At 36.2% G+C, this 15981-nt stretch overlaps 1 protein-coding gene across 1 annotated transcript in view; it reads left to right on the top strand.

Annotated features, from left to right (window-relative positions):
* The window catches only part of PLCE1 (phospholipase C epsilon 1), a 179522-nt gene that overhangs the window by 44815 nt on the left and 118726 nt on the right, over positions 1-15981 (top strand). The gene's annotated exons all lie outside the window — the stretch shown is intronic.

Raw genomic sequence — 15981 nt, 5'->3', positions numbered from 1 at the left:
TATTTATGCATATATATGTAAAATAGACATATATATAATAGATATACATAGTTGACTATATATATGGCACATGTGTATATAAACATTTAATGGATATATTAATGATATAATAATTCCATGGGATATGTTGTATAAAATGGTAAGTGGCAGTATTAGATCACAGTGAAAAATTTTGTTGCACTGAGAAAGAAAGCATAGTATTTTCCCCAAGTTACATTGCTAATTCTTCTACATCTGCAAATAATAAAAAAGTATTAGTTGAATAATGTATATTAATGTGCTGATATTGCCCTTATTTGTATTCTCTTAAATTAGATAATAAGGAAAAGTCTAAGTTTAGAATGAAAACATGAATGCATAAATTATTTTAAGAAAGCCATCACATATCCTTAAGAAATTATTTTAAGCAGTAAAAGATTTTCTGTGATGGTAGAAATTAAGTAGTTGTTGATGGAATCTCTAGAAGATTTTGACCCCTGATTGTCAAGGGTTCAGCTGAAGTATTACTACTGGGAAAGAAAGGCCAGCAGAATGATCGCAGCAAGAGAAACTCTTCAAGAAGAGTAAGAGAAGAGTTTTACTGAGCTTAGCAAAAAACGAAGGTGTGATTTTTCTCTGTTTAAATGTGTGAGTAAGCTCTAGGGAAGGGAAAATAACCAAGGTAGAGTGTGGTCAGATAAGCTATGTTTATAAACTTGTCCTGAATAAATCTACGTTGAAAACAGGAAGAAATTTCTAGCAGCTAGTGTTCAGACTCTGCAACAGTTGAGGTCAACAGGACTGAAATAGAGGAAAACTTACTTGCACAGAATCACAGAATCATTTAGGTTGGAAAAGACCTTTACGATCATAGAGTCCAGCTGTAAAATTGATGAAATGAGTTATATAAAATTTTGTCAGTGATAACAGAAGAGTGGACTTGGTGGATCAGGGGCTCAATGACAATTGTGCCCTCCAGTAATACCCTCATGTCCTAGAAACTAGTATTTTTTCCACTTAAATAATTGATTGAAGAGTTCTATGAACATGTGTATGTCAGGTTTCTGTTACAGAGGTTTGTAGTGCTGTTTGTTATTGTGATGTTCACTATCCTAATCAGTGGAATTACAGCACATGTGCTGCATGATCACGTTCCCATGAAGGGATGAACATGAGCCATGCATTTACCTAACATGATACCTGCTCAGTACATTTGTATTTTCATTACAGACTTTTTGGGGGGGAGAAGGGAGAATGTTTTGTAGCTGAGGTCTAGCATAATTTTCATTTATATAGGTCTGAAAAGGAAAAGATGTATTTAGGTTACTTCATGGGGCATTTCCAGTTTGACTTGAGTTCCTTAGGTTTTAACACGCATGCCTGTTTTACCACTTTCCACCACTGCTGCATAATACTGAATGTATAGCGTTTTGGGGTGTGAGTGCTTTAGTTTGAAGGACTTTTTTGTGTAGTGCATATAGAAAATCAGAAATAAATGTAATAAGTACTCCCTGAATAATTATTTAAATAGGAAAAGTTCTGTCTACAAGTGAACAAAAGATACAGGCGCAGTAAAACCTTTTGTGTAATTACCATGTGCAGAATGTTTTCTCATGGTCAGAAAAAGCTTAAAACTGCCTGAATTTAAGTCTTTCTTCTTCCAAATGGTGACTACAAGTATTTTTCTTCTTATTGATTTTTTTTTTAATGTGTAATATACATCAAGCATTCATAGCATTATTTTTCTGCTATTTTAGTGTCAAATACTATTTTTGCATTAATATCGCTATGTGCTTATGGCTTACATTATTAGTATTATAGATGGTTTTTACACAGCCATAGAAATCAACAGGTCCACATATTTGTCATATCCACTGAGTTAAACATATGCATTTGGTTAAAATAATTTAATGAGTTATGAGCACTTGTAGGAAGCTTTCATGCTAATAATCAAAGGAAGAAGGAGAAAGTACTAAATGAATGTGGTAATTTGTTCTTTCTTTCCCCTTATCTCACCCTTTGAGCATGCATTCTGTTTGGAACAGCGAAGTGAACAGTAGTTCTGTTCTTCAAGGGGAAAAAAAGTTGGAGAAATTAAGTTTTCATAGCAGTACTGGTGTAACATGGAACAATAGAGACCTTTATGTTTTAAGTAGGAAAATGTGGGTCTGATTTGTGCCTATCCCTTACATAAAAATTCTAGTGCTAGTAAAGGAAAGGCACTGAACTTTTGTCTTGCCGCATAATTTTTTATTTTTTCCTGCAGAGGAAGGTGGGACTGAGGCTTTGCATTATACAGAAAATACATGAAATTATATTTTTTTTTAATGTAGTATATGATTATTTTCTATAGATATTTTATGTGCACATTTAGGCTCCTCTGCTCTGGATTTAATGTATGTGTTGTATGAAGAGAGAAGGTTTTAAAGTTGAATATTTTTTCTAATTCTGCATGTAATTCTTGCAGCTGCATACAGTGCAGTACTTACCCTTATCAGATGTGTGTATGTAAGATGATTGTTTTATCTGCTCATGAGAAATTTGCTTGTCCATGTTGGAACAGTTCAAGTCCTTCACATTAGTACTTATTAAAGATGTTGCAAATGCAAAGAATTTGCCATAGAAATAAATAATGAGGGTGTAAGCTTTGGTGTTGGCTTTACTTCAGCTCAGCTGCATCATATTAGCAATCTGACTAATGACAAAAGTCAGTTTCTGGAATCACTGAAGCATCTGTGTCTGTGAGATGTTATTTAATAGTGCTGAAGTACACTTCTGTTTTTTCCTGATGTGGTGGTTGTGGTAATGTACTATAACAAATGTAGCCAGGTCCACCACTGACTTAAGATAATAAATTTGAGCAGCTCACTAGACAGCCATGGGGCAATTCTCTCAATCCAGGTAAGTGACCTCACGATCTCCAGGTGACAGCTGCAACAACATCGTTGCAATGCATAATAGCTGAATTCTTTAGTTAAACTTATTTTGTAGGTGCCAGTACCATCTTTGCTGTGTCATTACATTCCTGATGCTGGTAGTTTGAGCTTTAAGAAGGAAGAATTCTGCTGGCTTGCTTAACTGCTCAGATAGAAGTTAGCACACTAATATGTTTTCCGCTCTCCATAAGGTGCTACTGAAATGCCAAACACTAATAAGGCAACAATTAAAAATAGCTTAATTGCCCCCACACGTGTTTCCAGGTAGAATAATGATTTTATTATAGATTTCCTTGTAGGAGTGTTTCATAGTTAATTTAATGATTTAGTATACTAGTTCAGCATTTATTAGCATCAGGTATTTTTTCCATGTAGTGTTCATGGTGTTTTTATGATTTATGTGTCAAATAAATGTAATGAAGGATTTTTGATTATGCATGGCTAATATGAGGAATCTTGTATTAAGATTTTTTTATTTTCATGAAGTTGAGCCTATAGTCAGCTGGTGGCGTCTGTTAAGGAGTTAAAGAGACAAAAAGGTGTGGAGGTAAAAAAATTTCCTATCCTGTTTTATTAATGTAATATCTAAAATAATCATCTTGGATAATAAAGAAACAGAGGCAGGCACAAGTAGTTCCCTGTTTAATAGATAGTATTTGAATCTTGTTTTGGTTTAGAATTTATTATTAGTTTCTAATAAATATGAACATTTTGTAAATGCTAATTTTTGTTCTGAACCTATAGAGAGCTTGGTTTCCTCCCCTTGCTGTCCTGCTCACCACCAGAGGTGTGTCAGTAACTTTAGTCAGTGTCATTGCATGCTCTTCTGGCATTTCTGAAAGTATAGACAGATTGAGTATTTCACTGTCCATCGTGGAAATAACGCCTGGTTTGACTGTTTCAACAACCGGTTGCACTAACTAAATACAGGAGCACTTCATGTGAAATGCGAACATGTTTATGAACAAGGGAAGTGTTAGCAATGCTGTATGTTCAGAAGAACATTTTTTGGTTGCTTTTCTTGGGTGTCAGGTTAATTTTTCTCGGGTGTCAGGTCAGTATTTCCTTGTCAATATTTTGTCAGAATGAATAGTATAACCCTCTTTGTTATCTAGTAGTGTCTTGGAAGATACCCAATGTATTCAAAACATAATTTATGTAAGGAAGATGCCTATGTTGATTCTTAAGAAGTGAAACAAAATCTTGAAAGCATCTGACTTATGCTCTGTTCTAATGAAAACAATAAGAAGCGTAAGAGTCCTTGTAGATGCCCTGTGTTTCACTCCGATGACTGATCTGATTTAGTAGAACAGATGCAAAGCTTGTTGGAGTGGCCACATGAAATCACCTGGGAATAACGGTCTCATTAGTGAAATTATTCTGCCAAACTCTGTGAGATTCACAACCCACTAAGCAGTCTAAAAAATAAAATTTTTATAGGCTTTCACTTCTTGGTTCTTTTTGTTTCCATAGAAATTGCAGGTCTAGATTTGCTGTGATACCATCTTTTTGTTAGAATTACGTGATTTTTCACACAGTTTTTCCTTCTTGCTCCCTACTTATAAAGATGGGATTCTTTAAATGGACTTTTACTGTCTTCCCTCACAGTTTTGCATTCATACCTAAAATGCAACACTGCTCTTTACGCTAAAGTTTATGCTATACTTCTATTTTTATTAAAAAAAAAAAAGAGATGGTTTTGATTCTATATTGTGGATTGCTGAAAGATTCGGGGTTTGAGATCGTTTTTGTGGTTCCATTTTGAAATAAAATTTCTGGTCCAATGTACAGAACAGAATTTACAGGACAGAAATTACAGGAAAATAAAGCAAATAATCTCCAAGTCGTTGACATTCTGCTCCAACTGTGCATGAGTATTTTGCCTGTTACTAATGTTATCATGTTTTTAGATGTAAAGATTTATATTAATGTGTTAACGTAGTTAGTAGGTAAACGTGGGCTGTTGTTTGTTCTACCTGAACTCTGTGTTTCTTTTTTTTTTTGCTTAAGAGTTGCAGTCTTCTGTTTTGAACAAAAAAGTTTGTGAGCAAAATTGACTATTTGGAAGAAAATCAGGGAAATGAAAGAGAAGCCAAATAGGCATGAAATTATGTTTTCCCTTCAGTAAGTGCTGTAAAAATAAATTGAACTTCGTTAAATGAAGCTCTGTACTTGTATTTGCTTTGGGTTGAGTTACTCCAGTTTTAAAACCTAGCTTTAAAAATAGAAAATTTACCCTCTGTCTGTGGTAGTATTCAGTTTTATTACCATAAGGTGTGATAGTTAGAGATAAATCTCTTAATAGTTGGTATTATTTTGTAGTTGCCTTATAGCTTTAACAATTTAGGGCCAAATTATGAACAATAAGTTTTAGCTGTGAGCAAACTTAGGTATTTGGAGCCAATAGTGTGGGAGTCTTGGCAAGAGCAATGTATTATGCCTTCAGTTTTTCCACATTTTCTGACTTTCCTTCTAGTGACTGGTCATTAACTGTAAAGAAGCATGAAGATCTGTTTTAGAAAATCTCCCTGCAGCACATTAAAAAGTTCATTTTAGAGTGTTAGAGTTGGATGCTCTTCTAAATTCTTTCTCAGCTGAAACTAAGTTATCTTCATTACCTGTATGAACTGTTGAAGAGTTTGGGTTGTTTATGCTGTTATGAGTGAATAAAAAAATGTGCTGTATAAAGATTCCGCTGTTGGTGAGTGAATAATTAAAATCTGAATTTATGAGATTTCATATACATTTTAATTTATCTTGCTTTTCTACAGTTTTTCAGGATCTTTTAAAAGGAAAATTTTCTAAAGCAGAATAAGCTTGGACAATAATTGGTAGGCATATATCTAATGAAACTTAAAGAAGGATTTACAGGAAAAGTATGTATTGTAAAATTAGACCTGTCACAGTATCTAAGGCATCCTCCTTGAGATGTGAGGTGATTTGGTTTCTCTGTTTGTGAAAAGTGATTTGATATAGTGCGGTTATGATCTGGTCACATAATTTTGCTTGAAAATACAGACTGGTGACAGCTTAAAAGAAGGAATAACAGTTGAACATAATACAGCTGTTAGGTACTGTCCAAGTACATATAAGCTGGAGTATCAAGGGACAGGGGAGAGCTCTGAGGGTACTCCCACACCGACCAAAGCTAATTACATCAGTGCAGCAGTTGGAAGCGGTGTGACTCAGGGCAGTGTGACAGCATACAGCTTTCATCAGGAATGTCGGAAGTGGGGCAGCACTGGAAACATAAACATTCAGCCCTGGCGTTTGTAACGACTTTTTTTTTTTTTTTTTAATTCTTCTAATAATTTCACTAGAAAATTACATTGTTAGAAGCTGTTACTTAACTGCAAAACACTTATTTCGGGCAGTGCTCATATTGTCCTGCAAATTATGTGCAAGTATCATTTTTTTTGATATCTTGAACTGTAACCAGATATAATAGAGGTTGAATACTTACTTTTGAGATGCACTCATCAATGCCCTAGCTGAGTATGAGAGAAAAAAATATGTTGGATTGGCTTGTAATCATTCTTTTTTATGGATACTGTTTTTGTCTTCCCATTTTTATGAAGTTCAGAAGACTCTTTCTGTCTCTGGAATAACATTTATTGTAAAAACTTAAGATTTCCTTAATGCAGCAAATACTCAAAGCTAGATACCTACAGATAAGTTTGCTGTCAGTATGGAAAGATGCAACAGTAATGAAAAAGTTTGTTTTTATCTTGAAATCAGCATGTGCATTTGTTGCAGGACTCTGAATAATCTAATCAGCTCTAGTGAAAATACATTATTTTTTTTCCCCTTAGCTTTTCCAGTAACTGGTGATGCCTGTTGACTGCCATTTGGGCTTTGAATCCACAGTAAAATAATGTGAACTTCTTTTAAGATGATTAAAAGTGATTCTTATTCATGATTATTTTACTCTCCTGACACTGTAAAAATTGTTTTCAAGAAATCCCAACAGATATAGACCTTCATTAGTAAAGTGTGGGCAAAATGAAGATGTATTATTAGCTGCTCTAATTTCATGTTGCCGCAGTCTTAGTTCTTAAAGTGTTTAAGAATTCCCTTCAGGTATTAGAGAATGGGTGAAATCCTGGTCATGCTGTAATCTATTTAACATCTCCTATTGAGATAATGTTGTTTGGAGGGAGGAGAAAAAAAAAGTTTGTGCAAAATAGAGCTATGGGCTTCACGGGAACCATAATTTTACGTGAAATGTTTAAATGTTTTAATAGACATATGCCACACTTATATTAAGCAGTTTTAAAACTATAGTTTTAAAGTAAAAATATTGTCTATGTAAGTATATATAATGCATTGTAAAATAATTCAGGTGGGATCATTAACTTGACATATAAAACTTCCTTCAGTACCCTTCAGTTGCACATGCTGTTATTTACTGTTCGTCTTACCACGCTGCTCAAAAGCCCTACTTGTGGGCTGGAATCGGTTGTCCTGTCCTTGCTGTTTTACAAACAAGTAATGATCTCATCTGTTCTAGACTTAGAGGCAGTTAGTTGTTAGTGAGCTCACTCAGGTTTTGGAGAAGATAAAACATCTCCCAAACAGACTCTGTATGCTGTGGCTAAGTTTTCTTTTATCTCAGCAGGCTTAGTAGCTGTGTGCTGCACTGTAGTCTGCAGAATAGAGTTTCCAGGGAGGAGGGGAGAAGGAAAACATTTTCTTACCAGTTCCAACTGTTAATATTTGGGAATTCTAGAGTTAATGCATAAGAGCAAAAAAAAAAAGAACAGTTTTCTTTTTAATGTGTGTAGCAAATCACACTGAAATACTTCTAGGCTGAATAAAGGTCTGGATGATAATTCTGAATAATCTACCTTTCAGCAAAAATGTAGGAATGTAGCTGAGTTGTGGAGAATTGTTCTAAATGTGATTGTGACTTGGATCAAGAAAGAGGCCCCTGAGAGAAAACTGTGATCAGTCTTCTCTGTTTGAGATTAGGAATTTATCTTGAGTAAATTTGCAGACGTAGAGCATCATACTACAGACTTGAGGCTGTTATAGTTCTGACCCTGTGCATATGTAAGATATTTTATATAAGCATATTGTGGTTGCCATGAGAACCCAAACATTGGACTTCCTGTCTGTTGTTTACAATGTTGGAATTTCATTAGGTGGGTTGTGCATGTAAATTTATATATTTTAAAGGAAAGAAATAGTCTCATGAACATTCAGAATATTTCCCTTTTATGCAATTAACTTTTAATCTGTCTTACCTACCTGTCCATTTGAAATTTACCTTACTTAAAATACAGTCAGGGAGAACTACAGGAGTGCAGAATCTTTTGCTGTGTGAACATTTCATTGTCATCTAATGATTTGCCATCAGCATAAAGGAAGCTTTGGTCTAATTAACACCAAGTCACTCAACAGGTTGAGTCTATCAACAAGCATGAAATATAACATGTATCATATTTAAACCAGCAGTGTTTTAATATTTGTATTCTCTGGCAGTCCAGAAATAGAGGAGTTTTGTTTCTTTTTTCCCCCCGCTAACCAACAGATAGATTGGAGATGGACTTTTATAATAATTTGAATGCTGCTTTTGAGCAACAAAGTTGTTCAGGGTTTCACCTTTAGTAGGCATTTGTGAATCATGGCATAGTGTTTCTTTGCCATTGATTTTGAAAAACTGCAAGTCCAGCCTTTATAAATGATGAACAGTTTTGAGTGTGGTTTGTGGTTTTTTTTGTTTGTTTTTTTTTTGGACACATTTCTCATATTTTAGCTTTGACCAGCTGTTTCCTGTTATTCCTCCCAGTGGTTCAGCAGCTGAGGAGATAAATGCATCAATGGTTTATTCCAGATTTAAAATTACCTTTATAAAATGAAAGAAAACTAAAATAAGTTGGACACCATTACAAGTAAAGTTATAGTGAAATTCAGAAGATGAAGTATTGTTTGCTGTACCTAGATGCCTCAGATTATAAAGCTTTTGCTACACAGGGAGCTTATTTGATACAGGAAAATTAATCCAGTATCGGAAACACCAGGGTGAAGCTTTATGTGGGGAATTTGGGTGTGTGTGACAGAATTTTTCAAGCAGTTCCAAGTTTTTGTGTTCATAGGAGAGTATTTTGATTTATCTGATCTGTGATCTACATAATGACCTGACCATTGCATCATACTTGTCCTGTTCAACCTCCTCCCGGGTTTTTGGACTGATTTGTTTAGAGGATATGTTCAGTTTTGTAATTCTATGAACTATTTTGGAATTTTAGAACTGAGTTTGTGTATGTATTCTTGCAGATTAAAGCAGGGTAGGGTAGATTTACAGGGGAAGATGGGGAAGAGTTGGTATATTACCTGTCAGGCCTGGCTTGTGCCTTGCACTTTGCTTCTTTTTGCTCATAAGGAACTTACCCCCCATTGACACAGGTAGCAGCTGCATTTTGTCCTGGCTTCAGACATCTATCTTCAGGTCCTTTACGTGAGTTATTTAATAACCCAGAAGATGTTTATGTAGAGAGTGATGAAAATATTGCCCTCTTGTCTTCAGAACTGAGGTCGTCACCATGTAGGACTGTGGGAGGATCACTTGTTGCCCCATTTTTTTGTCCTGGTGTAGCAGGCTGTTCTGTGGCATTCAGCATCACCCGTCCCTTGCTCTGCTTTAGACCCCGCTGTGACCTAAGTGGTCATTTATATTTACATTTAGTCAGCACCTTCAAGCAGGATAGAAAAGCAGACAGTCAGAGATGGTTGATAGTATGACGGTTGAGTCCCATGGCCAGTGATCCTCCCTAGACTGAGGATTTGAGTGTTCCTTGCCTCTTGGGTCACTGAGTTTCTTACCACCAAGTAGCAGAGGAAGAGCTGGGGCTTTGTTTGTGGTGAAGGTCCCAGCTCCAGAACCTTAGAGCATGCATTTGCTCCCCTGGACACTGTGCTGTATCCCTCAACTATTTTTTATCTTTACCCATTTATAGGCCTTATCCCACACCATTTTTAGGGCCCTGCAGACTTCTATAAATGCCAGCCTTTATAACGTTTACCTCTGAGAACTGTCCAGCTGTTGCCATTTGAAAAAGACTCACCCCTGTGGCTTGCTGTCTTAGTTCCCTGTGGCTTTTCCAGGCTCCTTGTCTCCAGGTTCCTTTTGGCAGATTATTCCCAAGATCTGCTTTCTCTTTCTAGGCTTCCTGACCTTGAAATTCTCCATGGGGATTCTCATTAAATTCTGTGAGGGGGAGCTGGGGGGAGTGTCGTGTCTCCCTCCCCTTGAAAACTGTTTTTTCATAACTCCTCCTAACTAGTTTGCCTCTTTTTACCGAGCCCGTCAGCAGCTGCCTGTTCTTGTTCCCTAGAGCCATTTTTGAAGTTACCCTCAGCTTGCTTACTGTTCCTAGGTGGTCTTTATGGAGCCTCCTTTATCCTTCGGTCTTTTATATAGAGAAAAGACTTCCCAATATATTTTCCTTTAGTTGTCTACTACTAGATAATAATTTTGCATAGTATTTACAGTCTACTCTGCAGCCAAGTCTAATAGTTAAGGCTGAGGTTCCTTCTTCATGCAACTGTGGGGTCTTAATGGGCACTTCTGCTTCGGTTAGCCCTACGTCTGTCCAGCTGCTTTCAGCTCATACAAGTTGACATGTGGCATCATTACCATTCATAGCTATTACATTTTGGTTTTAGCCTTTTTTGGTCGTCTTCCTTTCCATGTTCTTTTGGGGGATTATTTTTTTTCCTGTGAAGGTTGGTAAATTGCATCTAACCTTCACATTGGGTGGTTGATATGCATGCACATGGTTGTACTATTATACTTTTAGACTGAAACTGGCTTTCCAAAGGAGCTGGTGTTTTTGGCTAAAGTTAAATGTCCATTTCATTGAACTATCATAGAGAATAGTACAATTGTAACTTTTTTGCTACTGTATTCATCAGGAAAAAGGAAGTATTTGCTAATTAGTATTTATATTAGGCATTAATGACCAGATTCCTCTGATCCTTGCTTAATTTAAATTTTTCCACTCTGCAAAGAAACACAAGGAAATCCACAGCCAAGATGAAAGGAGATTCACAGGATATACCCATGTGGTTGTGACTCAGTGCATCCAAGAGAACAAAAAATGAAAAAAAATCTTTTTCATTAAGTAAAAGAAGTGGAAATTGATTTAACAGTACTGTGCAGAATTTGCTAATGAGATATGAAAGGTAGTTTACTGAAAGAGCTAATGAAAAGGAGCCAGTGTTCTATGAAAAACTTGGAAGGAAAATAAAAGAGATAGTTGACAAAGAGTCCCTTGAGTTTGGGGACTTTAAAAATGTAGAGCCAAAAAGAACAACAAAATCTTATTTCCAAACCTAACCAGAACTAAAGGGTTTGTTTTTCTGTGGAACCAAGACATATGTAAAGCAGTGCTAGTAATATCATGATGGTTATGTACAAAGGTTGCACTTTCAAGTAGAAATATGCAGGAAATTAATAGCATTTAGAGAGAGATCATTAGTCATCCTTCAATTTCTAAACTGTTATGAACTGAGGCACTCTGGCAAGGCTTTGTGTGGCAAGGCTCTGTAGTTGGGCTATTTTGCTAGCTTCTTGGGTTTTTAATTAGATGGTGTTTTATAGTTTGGTTTTTTTTTCCCAGGAATATTTCTGCTATGGAACATATCTGATGAAAATAACATGCTTTTTAAAAATTTGTTGTTAGTTTAAAAAATTCAGATCTGCAGGCAGAGTTATTGAGTCTTAGGTTTGATAAAAATCAGTTTCAAATTCTTACCTGGGCAACAAATGAAATTAAATAATGAAATGGAATGAAATAAATTTTGGAAAGCTTAGAATAACAGAGTTTCTTAGAAGACTTAAGATGAGGCATATCAGAAAATTCAACACTCCTGTTGGTATCTTGAGTCTCCGTGCTTTCCGGAGACATTTGGACTTCCACCTCTCTCCTAGAGGAGGGGCAGAGCTCCCAAATTTATCTTGCTCGTATCTTGCCGTTATCATGGTAGCAGCACTACTTAGCATGTGCACATGCAAGAAGAGTTGTTTGGTTGCTTAAGTGGGATTTGTGGATCGTTAATGGTATGTGCACTACAGCTTGGAAACCCATGGCTGAGTTAGGATTTGTCTGGATCAAATTTTGTAGTCTTTGACTGAGATGAGATTGTTTCATGTTCTGTTGATAAATGCTATGTTGCCCCATATCTGAGACAATGTAGACCATAAGTTGGTTTTGTTTTTTGGAGAACAGAAGAAAAGTTGACATTAAATATAATTTTAAAAAATAAGTTAAAATGAAAAGCCTCATAAGCACTGTATCATCATCTTGTAGTCTAACTAATGCCTTTGTCCCAGTCATGTCCATATTATCCTGTTCCATTGCCTGTTTCTCATCTGCCCTACAGCCTGCAGTATAGATAACTTCAGATTTTAAACTGCTGCCTTTTTCGCTATGGTTCTCTTGTCAGGCATGCTTGTTTCTTTCAGCATTGTCAGTGCCTGAGGGCGTTGAAGCCCAGGGTCCAGCCCCACTAAAGCTGTGGTTTGCTGAAATCCTGGGCAGGATTATCTCGGGGACTTGCACACCCTCCACATCTGCTATTTTATGTCCAGATTTGAAGGGGGGCGGGGAGGGGTGGGGAGAGGAAACGCTATTCCTCCTGTTACCATAACGGAGCAGCGTATCTCATTAGGCTTGTCCTGAATCACATCCTAGAGCTTCTGTCTGTGTTCCTTGTGCCTGTGTTAGCTTCTGCTGCTTGGGAGGGAATCCCACAGCTGTAGCAGGGATCTGAAGCAGCTGCAGCTGCTAGGTGAGCAGGGGCTAGATGGCACACAGCATGCCTGCAGAATAGTAAAAAAAGTTCAAATTTTCCAGATATTTATTTTGAAAAAAAGCCTTGCTATGTTGTTAGGCCAAAATGTTAAGACACTGAAGCGTTTAAGACCCCTTAAGACTGGGAAACAACTTCTTAATGAATTTTCAAGGTTACCATTGTGGGAAAAGAAATAATTTGGGAGGTGTATTTGTCTAGAATAGATCAATCGTTATTGTGTAACATTCAAAACCATATTCTTTTTTCTTCTAGCTAGTTGCTTCATTATGATTTTTTTCCCAAGAAGAAAGGTCCATAAAATTAAAAATAGATTAAGCACTGACATGTTATTAACTGGAAATTTGAAACCACTCTTTTTGTAAGATGAGAGTGTGTTGTTGCCACTGTACATTCTGCAGTTTTAAGTTTTGTAACTTTCTAGTTTTTAATGTGTGTAAGCAAGCACCTGATATCAGTTTTTCTCTAGCACAAAACATATACTTACTGAAGAATGTTATTTTATTTTCTCTGTCATCTGGTTTTCTGTAGTTAGAGGATCTCCTTATTAGTATGCCTATTAACACATGTGGTCCAGCTGTTGATCTTCTGCATTTATTAAGACAAGACCTAGGGAAGAATGAAAGGTGTAAAAGAAATTCCGTGTTTCTTGCCTGAGTCAAGTTTGATCATAGGACTTGCGTGGATCAGATGGCTGTAGAACCATGAGACTTTGTAGATCCCTGGTTCAAAGACTGGCCTGTTTGTTAATTTTTGCAAGTTGCTACTGTCCAACCAGCTGTTGATGTGATGGATGTCTAATATGGTGCCTTTTGTCTTAGCTGAATATCGTGGACAGATGCAAATGATCTGACTGATGTCAGTCAAAGAAAGCATGGAGGTTTGAACTAGTCTTGATCAGAGCTGATCCCCCAAAACAGGAAAGAGATGATGTGAGAAATAAGTGGTGCTTCATTTATACAGTAATTCTCATTGTACTTTTTTTGAAGTAGAATACACACTTTCAGGTACTATTCAGAAAAAGTTATAGCCAAAATTTTTAAATATAGGCATTGAAATTAGACACCAAAATTTCATTATTAGTCTACTGGATAAACCTATCATGGTGAACACCTTGTACTTCTCATAATCAGACCAGCAACATTTAGAAGTCTTAGAGATTTACAGGTTTGATTTTTAGGAGTCCAATTTGAAAATTTTAGCCTTAATTCCACTGAAACACTCTCTGAAAGTGTTGACAAGGTTCCTTTCTGTTTGATTGCAGTTTCCACATAACTGTCATCACTGATTTCCAGTTAGACCTGCTTTACATACATATGTGCACACGCATACATATATATTCAGGTAATAAGTAACTGTGAATATCTATAATGATAAAATCTTTGTCTTCCTGCAGTCCTTTTGACAATATAACTTCATTAGAGAACCTGGGCAAACTATAGTGGTAGAACAATCCTTATACTATATTTATGCTGATCCAAATCTCTGCAAGGATAGTTTTACAGGTATAACTTTCCTGGTAGAACTGTATTAGCATCTCCTTGCGAGGAGAGAAAAGGCTAAGGTTTCAAAACAGTTTTTAGATGGCTATAGGTATTGTAAGTGTGGAAATTCATTCATTTTTTTTGTACCCTGATGACAGCACATATTTGTTCATTTGTTGAAACTGAATAAATTCTAAACTCTTAGTGGAATTTGTACATTAGAAGAAAAAGAAACAGGGAAAGTCTTGATCACCATGTCACTGAAGTTTGACTGTATTTGGAGCAAAATGTGAGGCATATGCCATCTGGTGGATGTAATTATTCTTACAGTTGTATTGGTAATCTTGACATATTTACAAGCAGCTTCTATTAACATTTTAAATCCATTTCTGTTTTTGCTGCATTATCACTTTTAATTGGCCTTGGTGGATATTTCTTTAGTCAGGAGTAAAAGGGGGAAAAAATTTTGAAAATTGAATTCAAGACAAAATGGAATTCCAAACTTGGCTTTGGTGTATAATTAGTGAACTGGATGCTTGGAAGAAAACCCCCAAAATCCAAATGTAGATGTAACCATTTTCCCCACTTCCAATATTAATTTTAAAGGTTTAAAAATGTGTGCCAGTTCGTCAAAGAGATTCTCTGACACACCTTTCTCAAGCCTTTGCCTTATTGCAGACTATGATCTGTTTGACGTGGTCTTTGCAGGAAGACTGGATATTGCTCTGCAGCTGCACCGGTGTGGCAGGTGAAGACTGGATTAGCTTTTCAGAGCCTGTGGGCTCATGTTGTACAGCAGCTTTCAGGTTCCTTTCCTGCAGGTCAGAATTGCTTTTTGCCAGCCGTTTGGGGCACAGTTTCATCAAGTACCATTTTGCTTTAAAAATGTTAGATTGCTAGTAGATGTGAATGTAGAAGTAACTTGGGTATTTTAAAAACCTAGGTTAGGCAGATACAGTAAAGATTGTGGCCAATATTAAGTATTTTCCTTTTCACACAATGGTGCATGGATGCATGCTTTCAGGATAGTGTGGGATAACAAGTGAAGCAGTCAATGTGTGTTGATTCTGCTAAGAGAATTTCTACGTTTTTTTTGTTTTCTTTCTTTGCTTTTTCAGTGGACATGGAGGAATCTAACATCCTGTTATTTACTAAAGACTGATACTGCAACTCCCTCACTTTTTCTTTAGACTGATCAAACCCAATATATTAAATTTACTTTTTCTAAACTTTTAGCATATTAGAAAAGAATTTTAAAAGTACTTCATAATGTCTTTCATGCTGCTATTTACTGCAGATTGGACCAGATAAGAGCAAGCTTGTGCTTACAGTCTGAAAAGGAATTAATTGTTCATATACATTGTAATCAATGCATGTGTGAAATGGAATTGTCATCACCATGTTACGTCATTGTTCCATTAGGTAGTGTAATGGCAAGGAGAGAGCTGAAATGTAACACAGTGGAAAAAACAGGTAATGCTATTGCTTCCACATGCTCCTGATTTCACAGAGCTAGCTCAGGTATCTGCACTGTGCTGCACCATGTTCTCAGCTCTGAAGGTTTATTAGTTCAGTCATGGTGCACAAACAAGGTGGAGATTTAATTGGACAAGGAAACATTCATGGTTTGTTTTATAACTGGAAGTAACTGGCTGCTTTAGGAGTATTTAAAAAGATTATTCCTGACAGTAAATTTACTTACAGTAGATTCAACAGACTTAGTATATGTGACTCCAAACTTGATGGCTGTTATTCTTCTTGTAACT

The sequence above is a fragment of the Falco punctatus genome (assembly GCF_963210335.1).
Source record: "Falco punctatus genome assembly, chromosome: 9".
NCBI classification, from domain to species: Eukaryota; Metazoa; Chordata; class Aves; order Falconiformes; family Falconidae; genus Falco; species Falco punctatus.
Note: the sequence above shows the minus strand (reverse complement) of the source record. Positions and strands in the feature narration are given on the sequence as shown.